The 26,110-nt window shown below is 37.7% G+C and overlaps 1 long non-coding RNA gene across 3 annotated transcripts in view; it reads right to left on the reverse strand.

Annotated features, from left to right (window-relative positions):
* Positions 1–456: 456 nt before the first annotated feature.
* LOC140685257 (uncharacterized) overlaps positions 457–26,110 on the reverse strand; it is a 112,223-nt gene continuing 86,569 nt past the window's right edge. Inside the window, exons 4-6 of one of the 3 annotated variants that reach the window (XR_012058587.1) lie at positions 18,219–18,283; positions 8,012–8,069; positions 457–4,545 (exon numbers count right to left, since the gene is read on the reverse strand). This is a non-coding gene — a long non-coding RNA (uncharacterized lncRNA). Of the gene's footprint in view, positions 4,546–8,011; positions 8,070–13,834; positions 14,273–15,948; positions 16,094–18,218; positions 18,284–26,110 lie in introns of those variants that run through there. The other 2 variants (XR_012058599.1, XR_012058580.1) reach the window with 2 other exon arrangements.

Consider the following 26,110-nt stretch of genomic DNA (forward strand, 5'->3'; position numbering starts at 1 on the left):
CTGACTCAATTCAGAAGGCTGAATGATTTCTTTATTAGAACTATGCTAAAATACATTATATGCTATATAAAAGGAAGATACTAAAACTACATACTACTTTCTCTGACTCTAACACAAGTCATGACCCTCTCTCAAGAGTCCAGCCCCAGGTGGGTTGGATTGGCCATCAGGCTCAAACAATCCTCACCAGAATCCAACCAAGCACTCACTCCAGGTAAACAATTCTCCAAACACATTCCACATAGGAAAAACAAGGAGCAGAATTAGAAGTTGTTTTCTCTTTCATTTCTCTCTGTGCACCTCTATGAAGAACCTTGAGAAGGAGAGAAATGTGCTTGCCACAAGCAAGTCCCCTGGCTTTTTGAGTTTGGGTTTTTTTTTGTCTTTTTGTTGTTTTGGTTTTTTTTTTTTTTTTTTTAATTCTCACAGCTTTGTATTGAAAGAACATGACTGCACTTTGTAGTCTTTTAAAGGACTGAAGCAACAACACAAGGAGAGAGTAGAACAGTACTAAAAGGGGCAAGGAAAGATCTTCTATCTCTGCTGTTAAAATGCTGTGTCTAAACAAAGCAGGAAAAAATGTAGGAGTAGCTTGGGAAAAAGAGCCAATAGAGTTCAAACATTTTGCACTTTCTCAGATTGGTGAGCCCTACTTAGTTAACACTTCCACAAGGTGTTAACCAGCTCCAAGGATAATCGTTCTTACCTCCTGAAATGAGAAATGTTCCAGGGTAAATTTCTTTCACCTCCTCCTGTATAGCTCCACAACTTGCTAATTCAGGGTGGAAGCAATGATATAGCACATTACCAGCTCTTGTTGGGGCCATAGATTGATCCACATTAGTAGACAACAGGGACAGGATTTCCAGCTTGGTCTTTTGAGAAACACCTGCTAAAGGAACTATTGAAGTTTTCATGCTAAAAGTGGTACAAGACAGCTTTCCAATAATTATTAGAATCATGAAAAAGAGGTAAAATATTTATATTAACAGTTTATAACACAAAGCCAGAGTGCCTCCTCATCTTCTCAAGTCCTTATCTCCTCAAACAGGGACTCCTGGAAAAAAAAAGTCATATAAAGGCAGAAAGCAAGCATAGCTAAAAACACAGAAAAGGGATGAGGTATTTGAACAAAAAGGTTGCAATAGATAAATAACAATTTATAGGGGTATTCAAATATTCATATTCTTCTGGAGCTGTTGTTTCTACAAAACTCCTCTGTGGAAGGACGAGCTCCCCACAAATGTGAAAAACCATTTCTCCTGCAACAAAACTCTGCAGGTAGCAATGCTTATGCATTTCAGCTAATGGAATATGCTTTAATTATCCAAATTCACCCACAAACTAAATGCTCAAAATTTTAGATAATTTAGCAAGCTCATGAGAAGGCAGCCAGCTGAATTTCAGCTTTTTCTCTCCAAAACATAGGATGCAATATGATAGAACTATCTATAAATGCTTCTGGGTTTCATACAGAAAGAATCAGGAGTCATTAAGGGATATTTTAAACACACTAATGTAATCTTCGGGTATTCTATAAAAAGATATTTTACAGAGGTTCTTAGACTAGCAGTATGATGCAGAAAATTGCCATCAAACCAGGATCCTTCATTTGAACACAAACTCTTCACCTCTTTCTGAGTTTAATTCTATTTCTTTCCTCCACAATAGCATGGATGAAAATCCAGTATATGACTCTGAATGACTGCCAAGGCAGAACACAGCTCAAATATAAGGTACAGTGGCAGAACTCTCTGGAGGTCTTTGCCCATTTGCAGCATGTCTGACCTCAGACAGGGCTATAAGCTTCCCACTTCTACAGGAGCTGTGAATGCAAATCTTTGTACCTCATTCCTTGAATAACTTGGAAAGTCCAGACAGACTGCCTGAAAATAGGATTCCAGATGGAGAATCAGGCACATGGCCTGAAATGAACGTTAACTTGATGTAGCCTTCCTTTTCTCAAAATGCTTTGGAACAATTTTTGGAGCAAAGAAAAAAGTACAGAAATTGCTATCAAGGTAACATCACAATTACTATTTCATTTTAACTTTTCAGCAGCTTACTCCTTCAAATATTTAGGACTTTTGAGTACTCAGCTAACAGTTTTCAATGAGACATTGTGACTACAAATCACAGTGCTTGACACACCAAAGCCCAATGCAATTTCCCTGATACTGATCAGCTTTCAGAAAACATAGGAGTTAAATTAAAAGGGTAAAATATTCCTGAGAGCCTCCAAGTTACCCATATCCCTTTGAAAGGCTCAGTACTGCATATTCTATTTTCCTTCGGGTAGTCACATATTTTCCTGAACACAGACTAAATGTGCTGCACAGATCATAAAACTTATTAAAAACCAGAGTCATTCAAAGAGGGGAGGAGTCATCTAATTGCACCCTACTCCTTTTTGATAAATCTTCATCAGCACTATCTTCACTGAAAGAATTGTGAGACCTGTGCTGCGGGAATGTTTTTCAGTGGCAAAGTCCAGTCTCTCTTGGCTGAATATCCTGATAGTTAGGAATGGTCAATACAGAGCAGCTATCACTATAGCACAATGGAAAGGGAAAAATATAGCACCTGCAAAGACTTCATAGCTACTGTCATCAATAATCATTGTTAAGGCTCAGTAAAAACTCAGAAGAATGAGAGGAAAAAGTATATTACTGTCCCCAGCACCACTTTTTACTTATATGCAATGCAGGGAAGCTCACTTCAAAGTATTACTGTAGGACTGGCGCCAAAATAAACTTCCACAATATGTTTGTGAAAAGCTTCTGGCTACAAAATATAAACATACTTTAAAAACAATATTCCCCCTACCATGAAAAATGCAAAAGAGAACATGCATTTCTTTCAAAAAATTTTTTTTGAGCTATACAGTTATAGAAAGTAGGATCTTGCTCTCTGGAAATGAATTTTTCAGGATAAGTGAACATGTACTGGTGACAATATTTTTATTGATTTAAAATAGCAGTAAGAACTCTTTTTCTTTAGTTAAATTTGAAAAGAGTAAGTTTTTAGTGATTCTGACAGTGATTCCATTTTGCTTTCTGTTCTGCTACATTAAGCCTCCACACTCATCAGAGTTCTGTGGGTTGAGTTCCTGCTTATATTTCAGTGTTATATTCCTGATTAACATGCTGTAAGCAGAAGAAATAGGTTGTCCAATTAAAAATAAAAAAAATATTTGAAAAGAGAGACAACAACAGGACAGCCACCGTATGGGCAACATAATGCATTTAACAGTTACAGTACTTATCATAAATTATATTGTTGACTGATAACAGACTATGCTTTAATTGATAGAACAGATAAAACCACTCTTCTGTCAAATTAAACTCTGGCAAATGAGTCCATCAGCTCTTTTAAAATACAGCTTAGGAAGATTAAGGTTCATGCTCCAGATGGCCCAAAAATAACCATTAAAATCTTCCAGCTATGCTTGAATTAAGAAGCCATTATATACATCCCCAAACTTGACATACTATGAATTAAGCATACAATGATGGGGAAAGGACAAAAAATGAGGACATGAAAACAAAACTGAGAATGTTCCTCTGGCTCTAGATATCTAATTTCGACATTCAAATTATAAGGATAATTTCCCATGGCATCATTTATTATCAGGAAAATAGAAATTAGTCCTACCACTTTCTGTTTTCTTGAGGGGTTGGTTCTGTGCTCTCTTCAGAATCCCATCTGGTCTGGCAGCTTCCTTTAACTCTTAAATGTGAAAAGCAGAAATGATCCCCTAAGACTTACAAGAACCATCACTAACAATGACTGTTTCAGGTCATTAAATGTGTTACTGGTGGCTATCAAGGACATTTAAACAAATAGGTTTGTTATGGCATCCCATAACTCTGCTTTGCATTGCTTGAGAAGGGGACACTGAATCCCCAAGGAAACTTTTTTCTTCTTTTTCCCCAAATAACTGAAAATATCAAATGAAGGTAACATGACTAATAAAGGAATTTTCAGAGGTCTGGCAAGGGGATGGAGACCAGAAGAGTCTATTACAAGCAGTTTTACAAGTTTTCCATTCCAATTCATGAACCAAAGCCATTTATTTTTGCCCCGATTAGTTGAGTTACCACAGATCTACCATTCATATTTTCAAGGAAAGAGCAAAATTAGGTGTATTTATTTTCTAAAACTACAAAGATAGAAAAAACAACAGCAACAATTTAGTATTCCCTACTATTTAAACTACAAAATATACCCAGCAGAATAGAAAGATAAACACACAAATGAAATAGGACGTGCATTTCTATAGTTGTGGTATGAAACAGTCACCACGGATAAAGATTAATGCCTAAATAGCAGATACAGACTTTACCCTGAGCTATAGCCCTGGTACATTTTTCTGCAAGACCACATCTTATGGCAGTCCACTTGATGGTTCAAATGCCAGGTATCAGAAATCTGATTCCATCTGGACCAAGACTTCTTTATTTGCACAGATAATTAGTAAGTCTTTCCAAGGCCTGAGTGAAACAATGGCAGCTGGTCAGGAAATCCACTCTACACAACTTCTCCCTAGAAGGAAATAAAATGAGGAAAAGCAATCAGAAAATTATCAAAAAGGAGACGTACTATATTTTGTACATTTTGAATAGTAATTTGAGAAGTATTTAAAAGGAATTCTTCCATATTTCTACAAAAGCTTGGGTAAAGAACTGTCATGAAAGAAATATTTCAAACTGCCATATTCAGGGGAGAGGGAAAAAGAAAGAAAAAGAATCCACTCAGGAACACAGGAAGAAATGACAGTAGTCTTAAAAATAAAGTCCCCTTCCAATACACATCAAGGAAAAGACAACTAGAGAAGATAGTTGCAAATAACTCCTAGGAGGGAGCCAGGGATTCACAATGATTCATCTTTCTACAAAAAGAAGACAAAAAACAAGCTGAGGAACTCAAGCATAGTGAACTGCTAAATTAGAAAAGCATTTATCCATGTGTTTGGTCTGAATGAAAAAAAGGCATGAAATAGCAAGTGAAGTGAAGACAAAGCACCAAACCACAGACATTTCTGACTATGTAAAGCCTGCAACATAACATCCATTTCTTATCATGAAGTCCAGAATAACTTAGTAAGAATATGAAGGCTTTACCACAAAGCCTGATAGATGTTTTAGGGTATGGCACAAACACACACAGGGTTTGATCTGGTCACATTGCCATACTTTTGGTTCAGGCTTCCTGAGAAGTCAAACCAGCATGTTTTAACAGCTTGGAATAATTAAACACTTCCAGTTTGGAGATCATGCTGTAGATTAAGGTGACACTGATGTTGAAGTGAGCTGGGAGACAGAGTTAAGTGACCAGAGACCTCAGGGCAGGCACGGGTGTGTCTGGGGCATCACCTCTTCATGACTGTTCTATACTGGTGTGATCAACACAGCAAAGAGCAATTTCAGAGAATTTGTTAATGAATCACATTTTTTTCCTTAAAAAAACCCTAAAAGAATATTTTCCTGTTCATGAACACCCTGCAAAACAAATTCATGCTTCCAAGCTACTCCCTTTAGCACTATCACTGATAAGACTTTCAGACTGAGGAAGACTATGGAACCATCCCCTTTTCAAGGTAAGAGATTTTTTTTAAATTTTTTTTTTTTGCCATGGTCTTAAATAGAATTCAAAATGTAGAGACTGAAAAACCAAATGGTTCCAAAAAGTTGCTCAAATTAACAGATTATTTTTCCACTGCTTCCTTGTGCAAAGCATACAGGGAAAATAAGCCTTTCACTACACTACTAAGTAAGGTGCTGCACACCATAGTTCTGTTTTTTGTGCTTTGAACATTACATTGGACAGCCAATAGATAACCAGCAGTCAAATGGACTGTGCTCTGCTCCGAAAAGCTTTTATGCTATCATCAGAAGAAAATAATATTTTAAGGAAGGCAACCACAAAGACACTCACAACATTATAATTACATGAGAACAGCATGCAAAAGATTTAAAACCCCAAAATTAGTTATCCTAAGAACAAGAGAAATAGGTATATTTCCTTTGTGAGGCATTTGAGAATTTTCCTGTGACAGCCAATATTCCTTTTTTTCCCTTTCAGAAATGCAAGAATGTCACCATAAAAAGAACAGCAGTGGAATTTAAATCTAAAGAGAAAGAGAACATTGCTTCCAGCTATTCACACTCATAATCTGTGAAATTTATGGCCTGAGAAGACAGAATTGAAATTAGGCATTCCTTCTTTAAATTGAGCTCAGGGTTCTGGGGCCTATGTAACAACTTTATGCTTTTTAATATTAAAATACAGACAATTGGAAACCATAGATGAAGACATCACAAGAGCAAAAGTTTTAAAACTTTTTTCTTATTTAATTTATAAGGACTAGTCCTTTGCAAAATCAACACTGAGCACAAGTGGAAGATTTTTTTTCTTTTTCTGCAAACCTCTTTTTTTTTTTTTGCCCTACTATGATATTCTTTCATTTTGTTATTTACAACAATAATAAACCCAAGCCAAAAAAGAAAAAAAAGCTCCACAACTCAATAGATATTAAATGAAAAGGTATTAAGCTTTGCATGTCACAAGTGAAATGAACATGGTTCCAGGACCTAGCAAAAATCACAGCTGGGGAGCAGAAGCACCATTTTTACAGGGCATTGACAAACTGCATTTGCTAAATTAGCCAAGGCTGTTGAATCCAGATAGTTTTGAAAGAAGAAATTAATTCAGTCTAATGAAAAAAGATGAAGCAATTTCCTAGCTCTATACAGCCTATTATTGCTAAATTTTGACTGAATTCTCAGTTGCAATGCAAAAATATAAGCAAAATCCTGTCGCTATCACAGCTGCCAATTAAAATTTCAGAAATCAGAAGTTTCTGCTTAGTTTCAAACATGATTTTTATGTATATAAAGTGTATAAGTAGTACTTCTAATGGATTTTTCTTAAATATGTAGTGGAAGAGGGGAAATTCATGACTTGGGCATGTTTTAATGAAAAAACTGATGAAACCGTAGATATGGTTTTTTACACTTTCATCAGAAAGCAAGAGTTTAGCAAGAGTTTAATTGGAGTTACAATGTCCTAGAAAAGAAAAAGTAAATATAAAGAAAGAACACAGAAAGAAAAAAGTTGAGCTGAAACTTTACTAGCAGATTTCAAGGAAGACTGTGACAGCATTGTGACAAAATAGAAAAACCTGTGAGGAAAAAAAAAAAAAAAAACAACAAAGGCAGCTCATTCCATCCCAAGATGCCACGGAGTTTTACTCTTCCACATCTGACTGGAAGATGTTTGGCCAGTACAGACTCATTGAGAGAAAACATCAGAGCAGTGGTCATAACATCTCCACCCAAAAAGATACTCCCACCTTGCTGCTGTACACATTTATAAGAGGTAATTCTTTTATCCTCCATGTGCTTTATGTGTGATTTTGTCTTGGCACAACAGAAAATGCCTTCACAGGAGTGACCCCAGGAGCTGAGTGTTACAGCAAATGGAGTAGGAAACTGTGCTATAGTTAAGAAATTAAATAAGTTTTTATGTTCAACAGCTGCCTTAGCAGCCTCTTTTGAATTCTACTCTTGATTTTAGGTGCTTTGTACAAATAGCATCATGATGGTGATCCACGTTTGTGAAAGGACATTTGCATACAAGTACATGTACATTTTAGCAACAAGTTTCACTCCAGCTAATGCTTATGCAAAACAACTTGGTTTATTTTTATCAAAAATTGTAAGGAGCCTCCTCCTTACTCCCCAACCCCCCCCCCCCCCAGCCCCTCCAAAAGTAAGCTGGTTATTATAAATGAAAAAAAAAAAAAGATTACTGAGTAACAAAACTATAAACTTTAGTGAGTCTATAGTCCCTAGAATTAAGAAACATCAATAACTCAAAATTTCTAGTTTTCCTCATGGTTGGCTATTGAATGAGTAGAAGCTGAGGGAGAAAAGCTAGCAATGATCAACCTTTAGACAACTTCTAAAAAAAATTCCCCATAAACATAGCATGGATAGTATCTTTTTACCTCCTAAGACCTTGCTGACTTGCTGCACAGTTGGATTCTGTATCCAAAGTTGCTATTTCTGAGGAAAAAAAAAAAAATCAGGTAAGCTAACATATACAGTTTGAAAAATGTTATTTAGTCACAAAGTTGTCATTTGCAGCAGGCTCTTTTCTAAGTCACCTTTACCAGTGAAAATTAAATTAAACTATAAATGAACAAAAAATATCTGAAGATCTGGACACCTTCCAATAAGGCAGAAAAAGCAAAACTCACAAGCCCTAAGAAATCAAGGTTTGGGATCAGTTGTACCTTTCTCCCCTTGCGGTAAAACACCTAAAGGAAGACAGATGTTGCTCTTCTGTCCAGGGCTTGGTATCCCAGGAAGACAGTCATGGTATCCTGACAGCCACTTCGGTCCTGGACTGACCTTCTTGACTCCCCAGTGGCAGCCACAGATCCTTGTGATGCCTTTAGCTCCCACACCCACCTCTACAAATATTTGAGAAAAAACTATAATGCCATTTGACAACTCAACACGAGAAAATTGTCCACTATTTTGTCTAAGCAATTCTCATTTTTAATCTGAGGGTGATCAGATCTTCTAGGTCTTGCATTTGGGTCTGGGGAAGATTGTTTTTGTTTTGGTCAGGAATGGGAATAAAAGAGGGCTATCATTTCCCTGTTTTCTAGGCCAGGCAAACAAACACTGCAATTGCTGTGGTTAACTGCTGTCCCAAGCTGGTTTATTTTAGGTATGCCAAGAGAGCAGGGGTAGTCCCATATAATTAAGCAAAGAAACTGGAAGTCCTTTGGACCAAACTTATTGCTTCTTCACATCTCCTGGCTGGGTAAAGAAAGCTCTCAGAAATCCCATGTCTTCTCTCTATCTCCAGCATGCTGCCATCCTTAGCTTTTCTCAGCTGGACCCCTCTGCAAGTCCTTTAGTGAAAAGGCAGCACTACAGGTTTCTTGGTTTTTGGTTTTTTCAAACATTCAAGCCCAGCTGGTCTCCCAGACACTAGGGAGCCCTTTTACTCTGCTGCATTCTTGAAGTTTACCAAATCATAAGGCTAAAGCAGAAGAAAACATCTCATTTAAAAAGCCATAGCTTTTGTCATAGTACTTTTCATTAAAACATACTTTGTGTGTAGAAATCCTGAAAAGAATCTGAACTTTCCTAGTAAAAAATTTACCTGGTTTCTGCTCATCAGAAACCCTGTGGCAGGGTATGCACTCACAAGATTCTGGTGAGCTCAGAACAGCCTCTCACAAGAACTGAAAGAGAGAAGCTTTAGAGATGGCTCTGAGGTTATCATCAAACTTTTAATACTAAATTAACTCTAATAACTAATTAGCTAATTAACTCTAGCTCAGGTTTATTAGTCCCACCTGCAGAATGTTTCAAAGTGGATGGTACCTTGCTATTTTCACTCTGCCTGTACAAGCATTACAGAATTATATTGGTATTAAGAGCCATGAGTTGCTCTGACTGCAGGGCTCACTCCAGTGAGGTATTCACAGATAACAAAATTATCTATAATATGCCTAGATTGTTATTTTTGTTAAATGTTTTCTTAAGAGCTATGCTAATAAAATGCCAAGACACACTTCTCTCAGTGAAGAGCTTAAGTTCTCAGAAAGCACAATAGTCAGACAATTGATTAACTTTCGGCCAGCTTTTCCCATCAACTGGTTTTCACAATTAAAAAGCCCACCACACACCACTAGAAAAAAAAGAAAACCCAAAAAAAACCAAACACCTAACCAACCAACAAAACCAAGCAAACCCCAAAAATCTAAACAAACAAACAAACAAACAAACAAAAATTCCCAGAGGAAAATAATATATAGCTAAGAAAATTTGGCCCCTTTTTCTTACATATTTCCAACTTGTAAAAAAAGTCAGACTATGGATACATTCACAGAATCACAAGGTTGGAAGAGACCTTCAAGATCACCGAGTCCAGCCCATGCCCTAACACCTCAAGTAAACCATGGCACTGAGTGCCACATCCAGTCTTTTTTTAAACACATCCAGGGATGGTGACTCTACCACCTCCCCTGGCAAACCACTCCAGTGCTTTATCACTCTTTCTGTAAAAATCTTTCTCCTAATATCCAACCTGTATTTCCCCAGATGTAACTTGAGAATGTGTCCTCTGGTTCTGTGGGTGGCTGCCTGGAGAAAGAGCCCAACCCTCACCTGACTACAACCACCTTTCAGGATGCTGCAGAGTGATAAGGTCACCTCTGAGTCTCCTTTTCTCCTTGTGTGATTGCTTATCAGGTAAACAATAAAGGAAATAATTTAGAGAACAGTATTAATCAATCCTTCATAAATTCGATTGTACTCACTGTTTGTTTTGAGATAATCAGTAGCATTAAAAAACCTGTATTTTTTTCCTTAATTCATGCAGATTCCTACTTCATCAACCAATGACTTTAATATTTGATACATTTATTTTAAATCTACAGCAACATCAACAGTTGCCTATTAATTTGGCAGATAAATCCTTACCTAAGAAAGACTTTCACTTTTCTCTATTTGCTTCTTCTTTCATAAATTGGCAGTGTTATCACTGATACAGTAGTTACTAACTTATGCCATCAGCCACTGAAACAGAAGCATCCTGTTGTTTCAATTCTTTCATATTCCTTTGGTTTTCATACAAAGAAGTCAGAGCAGCAAAATGAGGAATACTGAAACAGCAGCAGAACTGCTAAAAGAACTGAGGTCTCTACTTCTTCCTCTTAGAATAATGATTATATTGTTAATATAGTTCTTCATCCAATAATAAAGTCAAACCTAATATTACTTATAGTAATCTCAGAAATATGTAGTGAAGCGATACTTACAATCTTTGAATAATTTCAATCTTTCATAAATATTTTTATATTTTTAAAAATTTGTTTAAAAATTATTACATCACATTTGATCTTTGGCCTTTAATCTTCAATGCTTCAATAGAAATAGTCTTCTTAAGTAACTAAGTAAAATGTAATGTTAGACAAGGCAAAACTCATGGAAAAAATGTTTCAAACTATATTTTAAATTTTAATTTCTTCATGTTTGTGCAAGTGCACTCATCCTTGTTTTCTCTAATAAGGGATATTCTTGTCAAATTGTTTTTACCTAGCTGCTTAAGTCTTGTGTATTATAAACCCCAGAATTTTGATATTAATTTGTTCCCAATCTCTTCATGCAGAGACTTGGTTGCATTACTCTGCTCCTTTGGTAGGCCAAATAAGAGCACAGTTCTTACAATCCTCACCACACTTATCTTTCAAAAAACCCAATTGCTTTAATGTGAACAGAACAACCTCAGGCCAGCACAGTTTCTTATCCTTTTCTGAGGTGTGTGAGAGAGAAAGTCTTGGGAAGTTTAAGAAAGGGTCCAAGCAGTACTGTGTTGTCAACTTCCCAGAGTCAAAACTACTATTCAGCTACTTCTGATTTTCCAAATGGCTGATAAGTGCATCCTCAACAGTTTCCTAGTGTTTTCTACAAGTAGCCTCCATACATTCATATACCCCTGCTGCCAAATTCCAACAAAGGGGTTGCACTCTGATGCCTTGAACAGTGAGAAAAAATTTCCTGCTTATGAAATATCTGCAGCTTTAGCAAGACAGCAAACAAGTATCATCTGCTCTTACTACACTTTGTACTCCTTGCTTTGACAGATTTTTAGGACAACTTCTCACTGCCTTCCCAAAATTCTTTGCTGACCTCTATTTCAGCTACTTTTTACCATACATTGTGTTCCATGTTGGAAAGAGCAAGTAAGAAGAAAGCAGAAGCATCAGAACTTGTTGCATTTCTTTATGTGCAAAGCTGAAGGACATTTCTACAGAACAGACTTGAGGTACTTAATTTCATCTAAGAAATGCATATTCCCATCGTTGCCAATTTCACAGAAGACAAAAAAAATAAAAACGAACAAATTAATCTCTGGTCCTCTATGCAACAAAGTAAAAAGTGTCAGAAATTAGGTAAACAGTCAGGTATAGTGTACTGTGAAACAGTTTGCTGGAGCAAAAAAGAGAAGAATATTGGAAATATTCTACTTTAGTGAAAAAAAGGGCAATAGCACTAGAAAGATTTATTGCAGTCTGAATACTGAGAAGTATACATGACCTTAATAGTTTTCTGTTATCAATTTTTATCATTCAAGGGTTTCAAACTTCACAATAGAATTGTCCAAGTTCTACAGTTGACAAGTAGCTTTGCAGGTGTTGACACCTGGTATATTCCATAACTTCTTTTTCTCCTCTAAACACATCCTTTCAAGTATGTGCTGTCTTCACAAAAAGAGCAAAACAATGCTCTTTTCAGACACAGAGGTAGCAGCTGCCCTTGAGATACTTCTCAAATGTAGCTGGAGTTCTTGGAGTCCACAGGGATGCACTTAGGGTAATGAGTTCTGCTGGGAAATACAGACATTTTAATGGTCCCAGAAAGGCTTTGCAAGTTCATGCTGGCTTTTATGAAGGCAGATTATATACTTTTAATTTATAGTGGTTTTGCTGTGGTTCTTCAGCAGAGAACGCCCTTCCCCACCATCCAGCATGTTTGTGTACCCATGCTTAAACTACATTTTCAAATTGGTGTGATATTAGTGGCCATAGGACTACTGAATTGATGGTATGGGAAATTAGGTGTCTGGAAAACTAAACAACTTGTTCACTAATTTTTACTGTTGTAAATTGCTTATTTGAGCTGCTTTATATATCACAAATCATAGTTTCCCACCAGAGAACACAAAGCACTCCACATGCCAAAGAATTTAAGTTTAAAAAGGAACAAAATAAAATTAGATTAATCAGCTATGCCTAAGATTTCCAGTCAGAGGCCCTTACATTTTAAGACTTTGCAACTGAATGCATGCACTTCAAATGCTGGTGATTGTCAGAATTTACAAGCTTGCACCTTTATTGTTTTCTCTGCAGACACCCTGACTGTGATTGATTTAACTGTGCTGACCTCCCAGCTGTGACAACTGCCTGTTCCTCTGTCACCTGCTAATAACAGCCATATATTTAGCTGCATCCCCTAACTGCATACTGGTGGTAGATGCCTAATAAGTTATTCAGCCTGGATTTAGGCAAGACATCAGAGATTTTGTGTCCTAATAACATTCCCTTAAGCCATCCAACTTCTTTGCCTTTTAAGTTGTTTACTAACGAAGATAAATGAGCTTGCCTAGGCAGGACAATGACAGTAGTTGGCAGATACATTGCTCACAAAGCTGACCCTGTTCCATTTTAAAATAAAATAAATCTATGATGGGTTTTTTTTTATGTATGACTTATTAAATTACTGATATGGAACTTGTCTGCCCCAGATTGCAGGGCACCGCTAATGCATCGAGCTGCAGACACTATGTAGCCTTAAAAACACTCAAACAAAAAAGGTTTACATTAAAATTAACATGAAAAAGAGACAGGTTCAGATAGAATGAGAGATGAGGGGGAAAATACAAAAAGGCCTTGTCTAATTGCTTTCTGGGAACCCAATATGCTATCAACTGCAATGATTTACAAAGCAGCTGATGCCTGGGAAGGACAGCTATGACATGTTAAAACTATTCATTTAGAAGGTGGAATCACAATGCTTCAGAAATTGCTGTACCCAAAGAGGTTTTGTCAAACCTCCATAACTAGATGCACTCAGGAACATCCTGTGAAAGCATTATAGCTATTACTGATTAGACCCATAAAAACTATTAGTTTGAGGCTAAACATTTTTCAGCTAGAATTGGGAATTTAGGAAGTCATAGAGTCATTTCATAGAAAGGCTTGGGTTCGAAGGGACATTAAATTCATCTAGTTCCCAATTCTCTGTCATAGGTAGGGATGCCACCTACTAGACCAGGATGCTCAGAGCCTCATCCAGTCTGGTCTTGAATGTTTCCAGGAATAGGACATCCACAACTTCTCTGGGCAACTGGTTCTACTTTCTCACCTCCCTCACAGTTAAGAATTTCTTTCCAATATCTGACTTAAATCTTGTCTTTACATTTAAAACCACTCCCTTATGCCCTATTATTGCCTACCCAGTAAAATATTGCTCTCACTCTTTGTTGTGGAAGCTCTTAATGTACCCAAAGGCTTTTCTAAGCTCTTCCCAGTCTTCTCTTCTCCACAACTTTCTCAGCATGTCTGCACAGGAGAGGTGTTCCAGCCATCTCATCATCTTCATGGCCCTCCTCTGGGCTTTCTCCAGCAGCTCCACATCCTTCCGGTGCTGGGGACCCCATAGCTGGGTACAATTCTCCAGGTGGTCTCACAAGGAAAGAGCAGAGGGGTAATGTAGGAATCCAGGGCATCCCTCTGGCTGCCCTGGCAGGTCTGGGACCCTGGCAGGGGTCAGGAACCCCCCTGGACAGAGCCCCCAGAGACACTGGCTGTGATCTCTGTCCATGGAAAAGAGTTTTCAATCTTACAGGATGAATTACAAAGGATGAATTACAAGCTTTGAGTGTTTGATATCAGTAATAATTAAGTGTGGAACGGGTGCAAAAGTAAAATTTTAGGATTCTAGATTAGGGGCCCAAAGGGGACAAGATGGAGGAAATTGGGTGTGTCTTGTCCTTTTTCTCCCTCTTCATGCCCTCCATGTTTCACTGTGGTGTTGGCATTTTTCTGTTGGTTTAGGCTGGGGACACACTGTCCAACGTAGGTGACAGATATTGGCACGTTATTGTAAATCCAGCACAGGTAGTTTGTGGTATTTAATGTTTGTACCATCCCACTGAGGGCAGAGCCCCACACGCTGCCCTGCAGGACAGAGCTGCGGCAGGGCAGCAGAACATGTTAGAGATAAACAGAATAAACAACCTTGAAACCAGCACAGACCAATTATGGCTTCTGCTTTGGCAGTGGGGCTGACAGACAGAGACTTTCTACAATCTCAGAATCATCAATACCTCAGATTCTGACAGGGTAGAATCCTCTCCCTTGCCCTGATGGCCACAGTGTTTTGGATGACTCCTGGGAGTGTTTGGGCTTCTGGGCTTCAAGCACACATTGCTGGCTCAGGTCCAGCTTTGCATCCTTGAGAACCCCCAAGTTCTCCTCTGCAGGGCTGCTCTCAAATGTCTTCATCTCTTAGTCTGGTCTCATGTCTGGGATTGCCCTGATGCAGGTGCAGTACCTCGCACTTGGACTTTTTGAACTTTGTATGAGCCTTGAATTGTTTACTCTTTCTTGTGAAAGGTGAAACATGCTGCTCTTAAGCTCAACAAAAAGACACCTTGCAAAACTCATATGCAACCACAATTCTAATCCAGTTCATGGGGAGCTGACAAATAATTAAAACAGCCCTAAAACTATTTAGGATCTCACGTCCAGGTGGGGTGGACATTTGGTCCAATCCTTCCAGCATAGACCGTGTGCCTTTTTTACAGCAGCTCCAAATAGAGAAGGTCAGAATGCAGTCAGTGAAGGTCTATATGACACAAATATTCATTCAGGAAAAACTGTGCAAAATAACAAAGTGAAAAGAAGCCTTATCAGAAAACCCTTGAAAAATACCAGCATCCAGAATACACAAAGGCACAAAACATAGGTTTTGCTAAATTCTTCAGGCTTTTTTTAATACATTTCTAACAAAATCCAATGAATGACATTGTTCATTGCATTATAAGAGAATGTTCTGTAATAATGAAATAAGAAACAAACCACCTATTGCTCAATCTGTCAAGTAATTATCATTTACTCCTTTTAGAAGCATGAGCCATCCCATTTGCATGGCTGCAATAACTCAGTTTTTGCCCTGCATCTCCTTAACAGTAGACAAAATGGCATTCAGGGAGAAAAATAATATATGGAAAACAAAACACTTGTAATAATTTTTAAAAGTATGTTCTATATATATTTGGCCAGGCCAGCAGCAGCCAGTCTGAGTAAAAATTCCTTTTTTCTGTGTAGCCAATTAGCCTTCAGATAATTTTTTTGATTTGTTGAGGACTTTTTTCATAAAGTAAGCCCTACTTACACATCGGATTCTGCTCCAGTCTTCCCATACTCCTCAAATTTATTCCCTCTCCTGAGAATTTATTGCATGCACAGACACTCTGATGCATGAAATCATCTTCATATTCTCTAGCAAGAATAGAGAATGTTTATAAATAACTAACATATTGCATGGATAAAATGCAAATCACCATACTAGACAGAAAAATACTTTAACATGGCCTACAGTGCTAATCCTACACGGTGATTGCTCCCACCTCAATCCCTACCAGTTTCAGGGCAGCTTCTTAAAGCAGCACTTGAATAACACTGTAGGTACAACATAAAAACAGAATTCTGTGCTGCACAAGTCTGGATAGAGTCAGGGAAGTGCCAAGACACTTTGCAGATTCTCCATATCCTAACAGCAAAAATTTGATTCATTCTCTCAATCCCAATTTCCCATCATTTGGGCCTCATATGGACATTGCAAAAAACAATGCAGAGAGGTCCCAGGTGCTTGTCTAAAGGAGTTCAGCATGAGCACAAAGATCAAAATCAAAAACATAATGGAAAGATGCTTTGTCCACATGTAACGATCCAGTAATACATGATTTAACTGCACCATGTTGTGTTCAGTTAAAAGAGAAAATTTTTTTTTTTCCCAAAATTATGGATAAATTTTTAAAATGCAGTTGCACATTTTTAAGCAAAAAACCAGAATGAGTCTCAGACTCCATATTCTGTTCACTTTTCTCCAATGTTTTAGGAGATGACCATTAATAATAAACACTTCCCTTACCTCCTTCCTGAGGTAAGAGTTAATTCTGAGACACTGTATCTTACTAAATACCAGTTCAAGAAATATTGATATTCAAGATATATTGACATTGATAGTCAAACAGAAGCTAAAATCTTTAAAACTATAGAAACATATATGGAATGGAACACTTTTTATTCAGTTTTTGGTAGCTGCCACATGCAATTGCTGCATGTTAACACTCATCTACACATTGCTAGTCTAGATTTCACTAGCCTATGTCCTAATGAACTAAAGGCTACCTGATATAACACTTGATTCAAAAACCATTGCATTTTTACAAATGGGGCCATAGATCTGTGAACACATCTATCATATCCAATTTAAGTTTCTTTTCACATTCACATTGTTTCTGAAATAAAACTGAATTTTCTGTCTCATCCACCAACACATGCCCAGTGAGAATCAGTAATGCTATTTCAAGCCTTGCTGTCTTAGTAACAAAAAGGAACTCACTCATGCTGTTTCATTTCAGTTTCATTAGAGAGGCCAGTCTGAACAGAAAAAAACAGCATTTCCAGCCATTTGGGTACAGCAACCTGCCTGCAGCTTTGCATATGTGCAAAGACAAAGGTGCCAAGCAGGGTTTTAAGAAACAAATAAGGAAAACCAGTGATTATGCTACCAGGGTTTCCAGACAGCTCTAATTCCATCACTCCCATTTTGTTTTTTCCTATTTTTTCCTTATTTTGTATTTATTGTTCTGTCAATAGCACTACCCTCAGAAGCTGCCCTACCTATCAAGCAAATATTAAGACAGACAGGGTGGCATGAACACACTGAATCTTATCTTTTACTTACTAAATGGTCCAACTGGCTTAGCAGGAAAAAAACAACTGTGTGGAATACAGAGAAGACAGATGATGACAGGAATGCCAGAAAGAGAAATCGAGTGTCCTGCTTAAGAAGTGCTTGATAACAGCTCAATTTTTAATCAATAACTTCCCTTTTGTGGCTAATATAAAGTTTAAATGAACTTCAGACAAAGCTAAGTAGACTTCTCTTAATTGGCACCCAAATTATGCTCTCTGTCTTCTGCATCCTTTTCTAAGCTAAAAGCTGTGCTGCTTTGTGGCATCTTTACTGGAAATTTCACTGTTCTGTTTTTTTACTGAGTGCAAACTGATACCCTTCCAAGGCCCATCTATATTACTTTACAGTTTTAGACCATTCCTGCCCTGCATTACATCCACAAATTCTAAAAGAAATAATCTTCACTTGTGGAAGTTCTGCTACCTTAAAGAAAGTGGACATAAAAGTTACTCTGATAAGCTGAGTTTAGTAGAAAAAAATGAAAGAAAAAGATTGGCCTAACTAAAAAGGAATAGTATAAGAGAAGAAACAAAATTTTTTCTGACACTGCCAAACTCCTTTTTATCTTTCTGAAAGACACAGCCAAACAGAGTATATTGCTTTGTTTACAGGATGTATTTTATATATTTATTTCTTACATACATTGTGCTGGAGATATCTTCTGCACATATAACAATTCCACATGTAGGAAGACTCTATGCATTTACCTGGTGTAGAAAAAACAATATAAATGATAGCTTAAAATATAAATTCCATTTATTCCCAAAGGAGACCTTAGTTCAAACACACTTTTTAAAATTTAATCTTTAACTGAATTGTGGAGAGACAGTGTTAAGTACCCAAAATGAAGAATGTTTGTCAAAACAGCCTAAGCAGTGATAGAGTTCTCTGCATGATTCCCATTAATTCTAAAAACCCCTTCAGACTGAAAATACAACATCAGCAAAAGTCAAGGGTCAATGCTTAAAATCTCCATATTCAGCTCTGAGACTGTATTGAAAGGTTCTGATCAGTTTTTATATTTTTAAATACTATTCACTCCCATATATCCTTTTGTTTCAATAGGAGATGCAAAAAAACTAGTTTTTGAAAGATCTCAACATTATATGTAATGGGTAAGAATTCAGAGTCTTACAATGCCTTTCCCTTCACTCCATTCTCCCTGAACAGGCCAATAGCTCTTGTCCAGGGAGACCATCTATTTTCACAGTGACAGATATTGATTTTAATTAAACTAGCAGAAAGAAGCTGAAAATATTAAGCTCTATTCTTTCACGTTCCAGGAATCAAAATAAATGGTACTGAGAATTTACACAGATACAACCACAGAATTTACACAACCACAAATTTATGCCTATGTCCAAAGCTGCAGTCAGTCTGCACGAGAGATGCCAAGAGAGAACTCCAAGAGATTTAATTAGTATAGAAAGCTGATTTGATGATAAGTACTTCATGTATTAGTCTTGGCACCAGCAACTCAATGGGAGAAGTGAGTCCCTATTGCACTGAAAAACTTGGTAGGCAGCAGTAGCCACTTAATTTGTTTATATAACCAAGCAAGCTGTTTTGTGCCTTTGTTTTTCCCCCTCACATTGTTTATTCCATGCCTGCAAAGAAAGAGAGTGTTTGGGTTAACATCCAGCAACTCACAATTACAACTTGAAATGCTTGCCAACTGCATAAATCTCAGGAGCCATGAAAAAGAAAAAGGGCTTTTCCTACAATTAGACACCCAGGCACACCTACGTACACAGTACAGTCTGCTCATAAGCCATGTATTCTTGCATGTATATCCCCAGGTTCAGAAAGGCTCTGTTGCATGCAAACTTGCAAAACAAGATTTTATTGAGGGTTTGTTTTTTTTTTTTTTTTTTTTTTTAATGGTCCATCAGAAACAGCATCTTATAATACAGCTTTGCTGCCCTGCAAGAACTGCTGAAATCGTGTTCACAAGGCACATGGCAGGCCATTGGGTAAGTGCCAGGTACAAAGGACTGCTATTCTAATGATTAAAAAAAAATCTATTCATCTCTCAACCTCCACCTGATCAATGGGCTAAAATTGGTTTTAAATGTGATCCCACTGTATTTTAAAATAAGCTGACTAAGGACAGTCTTATGCAGTCTACCTTCACCCTTTTAAAGATTTCATATCTCCACTGTTATGTGGCTAAATTACCAGGATTTTTAGTGTGTGTTACATTTTCTCTGTAATCCCTGCAGTAAAATAAAGGGATTTACCCAATCATTGTCATGTGTAAGTGCATAGATATTAATCAGCAATTTTACACATTAGGGCAATTTTTCCTACTTTCTCTCAAACAACAGAAATATAATATCAAATCCATAACAACCCTGTTCCATCTGTAAATCCATCTGGTTTTCTTAGTAAGTGCCTTTGAAATACTGATACATCTGGGGGAAAACGTGTTGCAAATAAACAAGTTTCATATACAGCATTTCAGTTTTGAATGCAAGAATTCACCCTTTCAATCTGGAATTCCACTGCATTCCTGTGACAGATATCTCTGTCTTGCAGGTTGTAGCATATTGTTGTCACCTGAATATATACTCCTTTCTCTACAATACCTTTTGAACAGATACCTCCCTTCAATAAATGAAAGGTATAATAGAGAAGCTATTTGGAAGCATGAAATTTATCCATCTCTTTTTTCCTCTCAAGGATCTGTGAATTTGGTTGTTTCCTTGATGCTCCTTTTCTGTTTGATTATCTTCATTTTATGGGCATAGGGATTTCAGGGGACTTGGTGTGACTGTGGCTCCTTTTGGAGCAATGTGCTGAACAAGCTTTACTGCTCCTGCTGCCTGAGTGACAGGTACTGAGCACTGGTGTCTCTCTGATCAGGGTCAGAGAGGAAAACCAGCTACTTCTGATGCACCCTGAAATAAAATAAAAGCAATTCCATGCTAGTCAGGAGCATCGTCTGGACCAGTGACACTTTTTCCCAGTCAACACTAAGAAATTCACTACATACAATAATCTTCTGCCACCTAGAGAGAGACTTGGCAGAAAAACAGTGTAAAATTAGCAATTAACAATTTGCATAGAAAAAAAAAATTAATTTTTTCCACTCATTCTGAGCTTTGACAAGGGAAGCAGGGTGCTAATGTTTCCAGCATGCACTGTCTGGGGTAGACTGCAGCATAAACGTTCATCAATCCTGAAACCAGCTACTGTTCTTCTGTCTGTCAGAGCAGACACTATTTTCTCTGCATGAATATTCATTAATCAGACCACTGTACACTGCAGGTGAGTTCACAGAGGCTTTCCTTATCATGAAATGCAGGTTAAAACTTACTACAGCAAAAATACACTGTAGTGCACATTGCTGAATGTTGCCAATCCCCTCACAGCACCACTGGAAATTCTCAAGACATGTCAATTCTTGGCTTGGACTTAGTTAGTGACTGAAGGAGAGGACACAGAGGATTTGTAAGGATTTTTTGATTTACCCACCAACAGATGTCCCATCAGGGAGTGACCCTTGAATCATAGCATGAACAGTAGTAAAAGAGTGCTTTGGAAACCTTGTGCAACTAAGAGATGATTATACCAATAAGTGAAGAGAATGAGGAATGCTGAATTTCATGCTGCTCTGTAGGATATATTGTAAAACAAACAAAAAAAAATTTTCCCTAAAGACATGAATCTTTCCAGATTTTCAAGAGCTCCATGTCTGACTCTCAGCTGACAGAATACAGTCACCTTGGGGTTACATTGAACAGAAGTAGCTATCGATTAGAAAAGTGTTTGCAGATTAGGAGCTTTGCAAAAGAGTTGCTCAGCAATCTCTATTAATTGGATATTTTCAGCACTTGATACTTAATTTCTATGTCCATTTAAGTGGGTCAATATTGTGGAAAAAGCTAGAAAACAGGTCTGGCACAATAAAACTGCAGCTCTCTTCCCATTTGTTTGGATCAGTCTAGGCAAATGCAGAATGTGTCTGCCCTCAGGCTGAATAACCACTGGGCTCACACTCCATGAAAAGGCTGTAATGGTTTCCATTTGGCACTGTACCAGGGATTCATGGGTGTACCAAGTTTACACAATCTTGTCTCAGAAAGGAATCTTGGGTGATTGCTTGGTCAAAACCACTCAGCTCAACATAGAGGAAGTTGTCCAGAATCATGAACAGTTGGGTTTTGAATATCTCACAGGCTGGAGACTCCACAACCTTTCCCAGCAGCAGAATTTCTCTTTATTCCAGTGTTCTGACTCTGTCTGTAGCAAAATATTTTCCTTCTGCTGAGCCTTCTCTTCAAGGGTAAATCATCCCAGCTCTCAGCTTCTCTCTATATGTCCCTGTAAATACTCCCTTAATCATTGTGTCCTTTGCTCCAGTGTGTCCATGTCTCCTCTTCTACTGGACAAGAAAGATCTGAACACAGAACTCTAAATGTGGCAGGCAGGACTAAGGGTCGCCTCTCTTGAGCTGCTGGCAGTGTTCTTCCTAGTGCAGCCTTCTTTGCCACAAGGGTTTATTACTGCCTCATGTTTAATGGTTTTGGTCCACTGGGCTCCCCAACATCTTTTTTCAAAGCTCCTTCTCAGGCCCTGGTCGGTACTGGGGCGTGAAGTTATTCTCCTCTGGATCCTGCATGTGTATTGTAAATGCAGGTGAACCCAATGGGAAGAAATGCTGATGTCTGACTCAATTTAGAGGGCTGAATGATTTATTTATCATAACTATGCTAAAATACATTAATATGCTATATAAAAGGAGGATACTAAAACTCCATACTACTTTCTCTGACTCTAACACAACTGGTGGCCCTCTCTGAGAGCCCAGCCCCAGGTGGGTTGGATTGGCCATCAGGCTCAAACAATCCTCACCAGAATCCAACCAAGCACTCACTCCAGGTAAACAATTCTCCAAACACATTCCACATGGGAAAAACAAGGAGCAGAAATAGAAATTGTTTTCTCTTTCATTTCTTACTATGCACCTCTATGAAAAATCCTGAGAGGGAGAGAAATGTGCTTGCCACATTTGTTGAACTTCATGAGCTTCTCCTTGGTCCATTTCTCCAGCCTGTCAAGATGCCTTCAAACAGCAGCACAGACATCTGGTGTACCAACCACCCTTCAGACTTTCATATTTCCTTCAGATTTTCTCAGGCTGCACTCTGTCCTGTTGTCTAGGTCAGGAATAACAGTATTGGCCCCAGTGTTGACCCCTGGGTGTCCCACCAGTGACAGGCCTCCAGCCATACTTCAAGGCACCATCACAATGTGCTGAGGCCAGCAGTTCAGCTTCTTTCTGGTCCATATCCCTGTCCACTTGTCTGACAAATTGTTTCACCAGTTTGTCTACTCTTGGACACCTTTTAGACATCAGGATCTCCAGAAAAATCAGGTTCTATTTAATTCTTTTTCTAGGAGGATGAAGCAACTAGTCCTTACAGACTGTAACATGAATATCCATGGATTGGCTGTGCTGGAATAAGATAACTGGTCATAGTAATCTTGTCAGTTTTGATCCTCAGTTCTGTAGGAAACAGCACATCATGCTGAATAGGGATGAAGAGCAATTAGCCCACTGAAGGAAGCCTGCTGTGTTTCTGCCCTCAGAGGTTAGTATCCCAATGTGACTAAAGGAGAAATACTGAAGACATTTCCGAAAAACAACATGACCTTTAAGAGGAAAAGAAAAAAGTCTTCTTTTTCTTCTGCTATACATAGCAGAAAGCTTCTGCTTGAAATTGCAGTAAATCTGTGCCTTAAGCTAACATCTGGAGCCTTGCACATCTGTAGCTTAACTAAGAATCAGAGCATTTTTGTTAAGTAACTTACAAAGTACATGTACTTGTAACACTGACAGGAGACAAAATTTTACAGGGCTAGCAAAGATGGGTTGGAGACAACAAATGAAAATATGTCTAGTTTGAGTTCATCCATTTACTAATTCTCAAGGTTAGCCAAGTTCTTAATTTTTTTATAAATATAGCAACTATTGAATGCTTAGAAATACCTGAACACCTCATGACAATTCCTATAAGAAAAAGCTTTTTATAGGTATCCTGAACCTACTGAAGAGCAGGAATATCAGATTTCCCATAAAAAAAAAAAAAATATGGACGCAAACTCCCAGAATCCAAGTCTTTCTGATCATTGGTCTTACAGAGGGAAAGATAACTTTTCAGGTGTCTGAAAACACCATCTGCTCACACTTGTTAAGGCATGGAGTTCTGCAGAAACACAGAAATTACTGTGTTCTTCTCTCATTCTGTATAACTGCTGCAAATGTCAGTACTTTGCTCATCCAAGTCCCATTGCACGGCAAAAGTCACCAGTAGAAAATATCAGTATCAAGTGAAGAAAAAACTCTGCTAAAGCTTGTTTATGATGGATAATTGTGCCCTTTCTTCCCCTTGATGCATGTAACCATTTCATCCATACCCATTACCTGCACTGAGAAAACCAAACTTTTTGAATGCATCTCCCCATAATTCTTAAATCCTTTACTCTCTCAACAAAGACTTGGTTTTGCTGTTTTTTGCTGTGACAATATGATGTGTGCTAATAATTTTCTGATTTGCTGCCACTGGTGTCTCAGCAATTGTTTTTTCATCATAGAGTTCTCTTTGGAGATTATTAGTCACTGTCAAGTGTGACCTGCTAGCTCCATTGTTAGTGGTTAATAAATGATTTTTTCTTTACATAATTTATACCAAAAATTAAACTCTAAAGGTTATGTGAGATGTTACCATTCCTAAAGACCAAGTCTAAAAGTGCAGGTATTAAAAAGGTGAGATGCAGGAAGCAGCACAGCTATTCTTGGGCAAGCATTGATAATTAGATATTACTTTGGAGAAAGGGCAATGCTTCATCCGAAGATGAAGTATTATCTTCAATATCTCTTTGTGCATTTGGTGGAACATTCCCACTGATTGTGCTTCTAATCTCAAAATAAGTTGGCAGGTTTGCCCTTTTCTAGCTGAAATATAGTCTCTTCTGGGAAACCTTTACCAACACATCCTGACAACTGTTATGTCCTATTAAAGGTTGTTCAGAGATATTTGTAGTATCTTAAGTACACACTGCATTATTACAGGTGAATTCTACATCTGCATAGAGTAAAGATTTTGCTGAAAACAAAAGGCAAACATTTCTAGGGGCCATCTCATTTAGGAAGCAGGCTCATTCTTGTGCTAGGCTATTGTTGTATTTGATGGAGTTGCTTCAGGAACAGCAAAGTCCTCTGGGGATGAAAAACAGGCAGGTGTCAGACTCCAGGAGAAATGTGGCCATTTATGATCTTCTCCCCAAGAACAAGAGACTTCCACAGACACTTTTGATAGAAAAGGCAAAACCACAGTCTGACTGAGCACTGAATCAGAGTGATATTAAAAATTGCTCTCAAATATTATTTATCTTTCTCCAGATGTCTTTAGGAAATTCCTCTTTATGTGGCAGAAGTGTTTTTTGTTTTGGTATAGTTTTGTATGGTTTAAAAAAAAAAAAAACAGCCAACCTGTTGATCACATGAGAAAATACAAGATTTCATTGCTTTTATGAAGAAGGAACATGCATGTTAGTCTCATTTAATGGTTTGAAAGACTTACCTTGTCTTCAATCAAGTAACTAAAAAATAAAAAAAAACCTGCTTGCTTGCATTATTATTATTATTAAATTATCCCTTTTGGGCTGGCTAAACAGTCCACACTCCATTTTTGTCAAAAATCTACCCCAGAACATCTCATGACAATTTAGCCTTTATGTTTGTAGTAATATAAGTTACCCATTTGTGCTTATCACTGTAGAAAAGGACTGCAACGGTTAGTAAAAAAAAAAAAAAAAAAAAAAAAAAAGAAACAAAACCCTAGAAGCTTCAAATTCTTTTGAGAACCAGAAGTTAGAGTCTAGTGAACTATTTCCACTAGATGAATTATTGCTGAGAGTGTTACAATACTGGCTAACAGACAGCATACTGATAATATCCAACTGTCACAATTCAGAAAAATATATAAAATAAAAACACGTCACATCTTCTTGTGTTTCCTTTAAACTTGTGCACAGGTACCAGGAATGTAACAAAAAATAATTTTTTCAAGTTATTAAAAATATCCACAAAAACAACTCTGCTGACATCTGTCACACATTCCTGGGCCAAGAGGCAAGGGTCACTGGAAGGTAATTGCATATAAGTTCTATAGCATGTAATTATTTAATCCCTTTTATGTTAATAGCCACATTTAATCATTAAGGATGGTGAAAATGGATTTGTCAAATATGTTTTAGCTAACTACAAGCTCAATAGACATATTCTGAAGACAATGTTTGCATGAAAGAAAAGTTACTTGGCCTTGTACGCAATTATATAAACGGATTTAGAAACAGCATCAACCTGTCTCTAGTCAGTCTCAGTCAGAAAAGCTCATCCCATCTATTTCTCTCTGTGAGCCAGCACATCCTGCTGAGGTGTGTATCCTGTGCTCGTGTGGATCTCCAGCAGAAAAAAAGTGTGTGTGCTTAGGAATTCAGCAAGAAAAACAGAACAGTGGGGCATT

Source organism: Taeniopygia guttata, chromosome 1 (genome assembly GCF_048771995.1).
Source record: "Taeniopygia guttata chromosome 1, bTaeGut7.mat, whole genome shotgun sequence".
NCBI classification, from domain to species: domain Eukaryota; kingdom Metazoa; phylum Chordata; class Aves; order Passeriformes; family Estrildidae; genus Taeniopygia; species Taeniopygia guttata.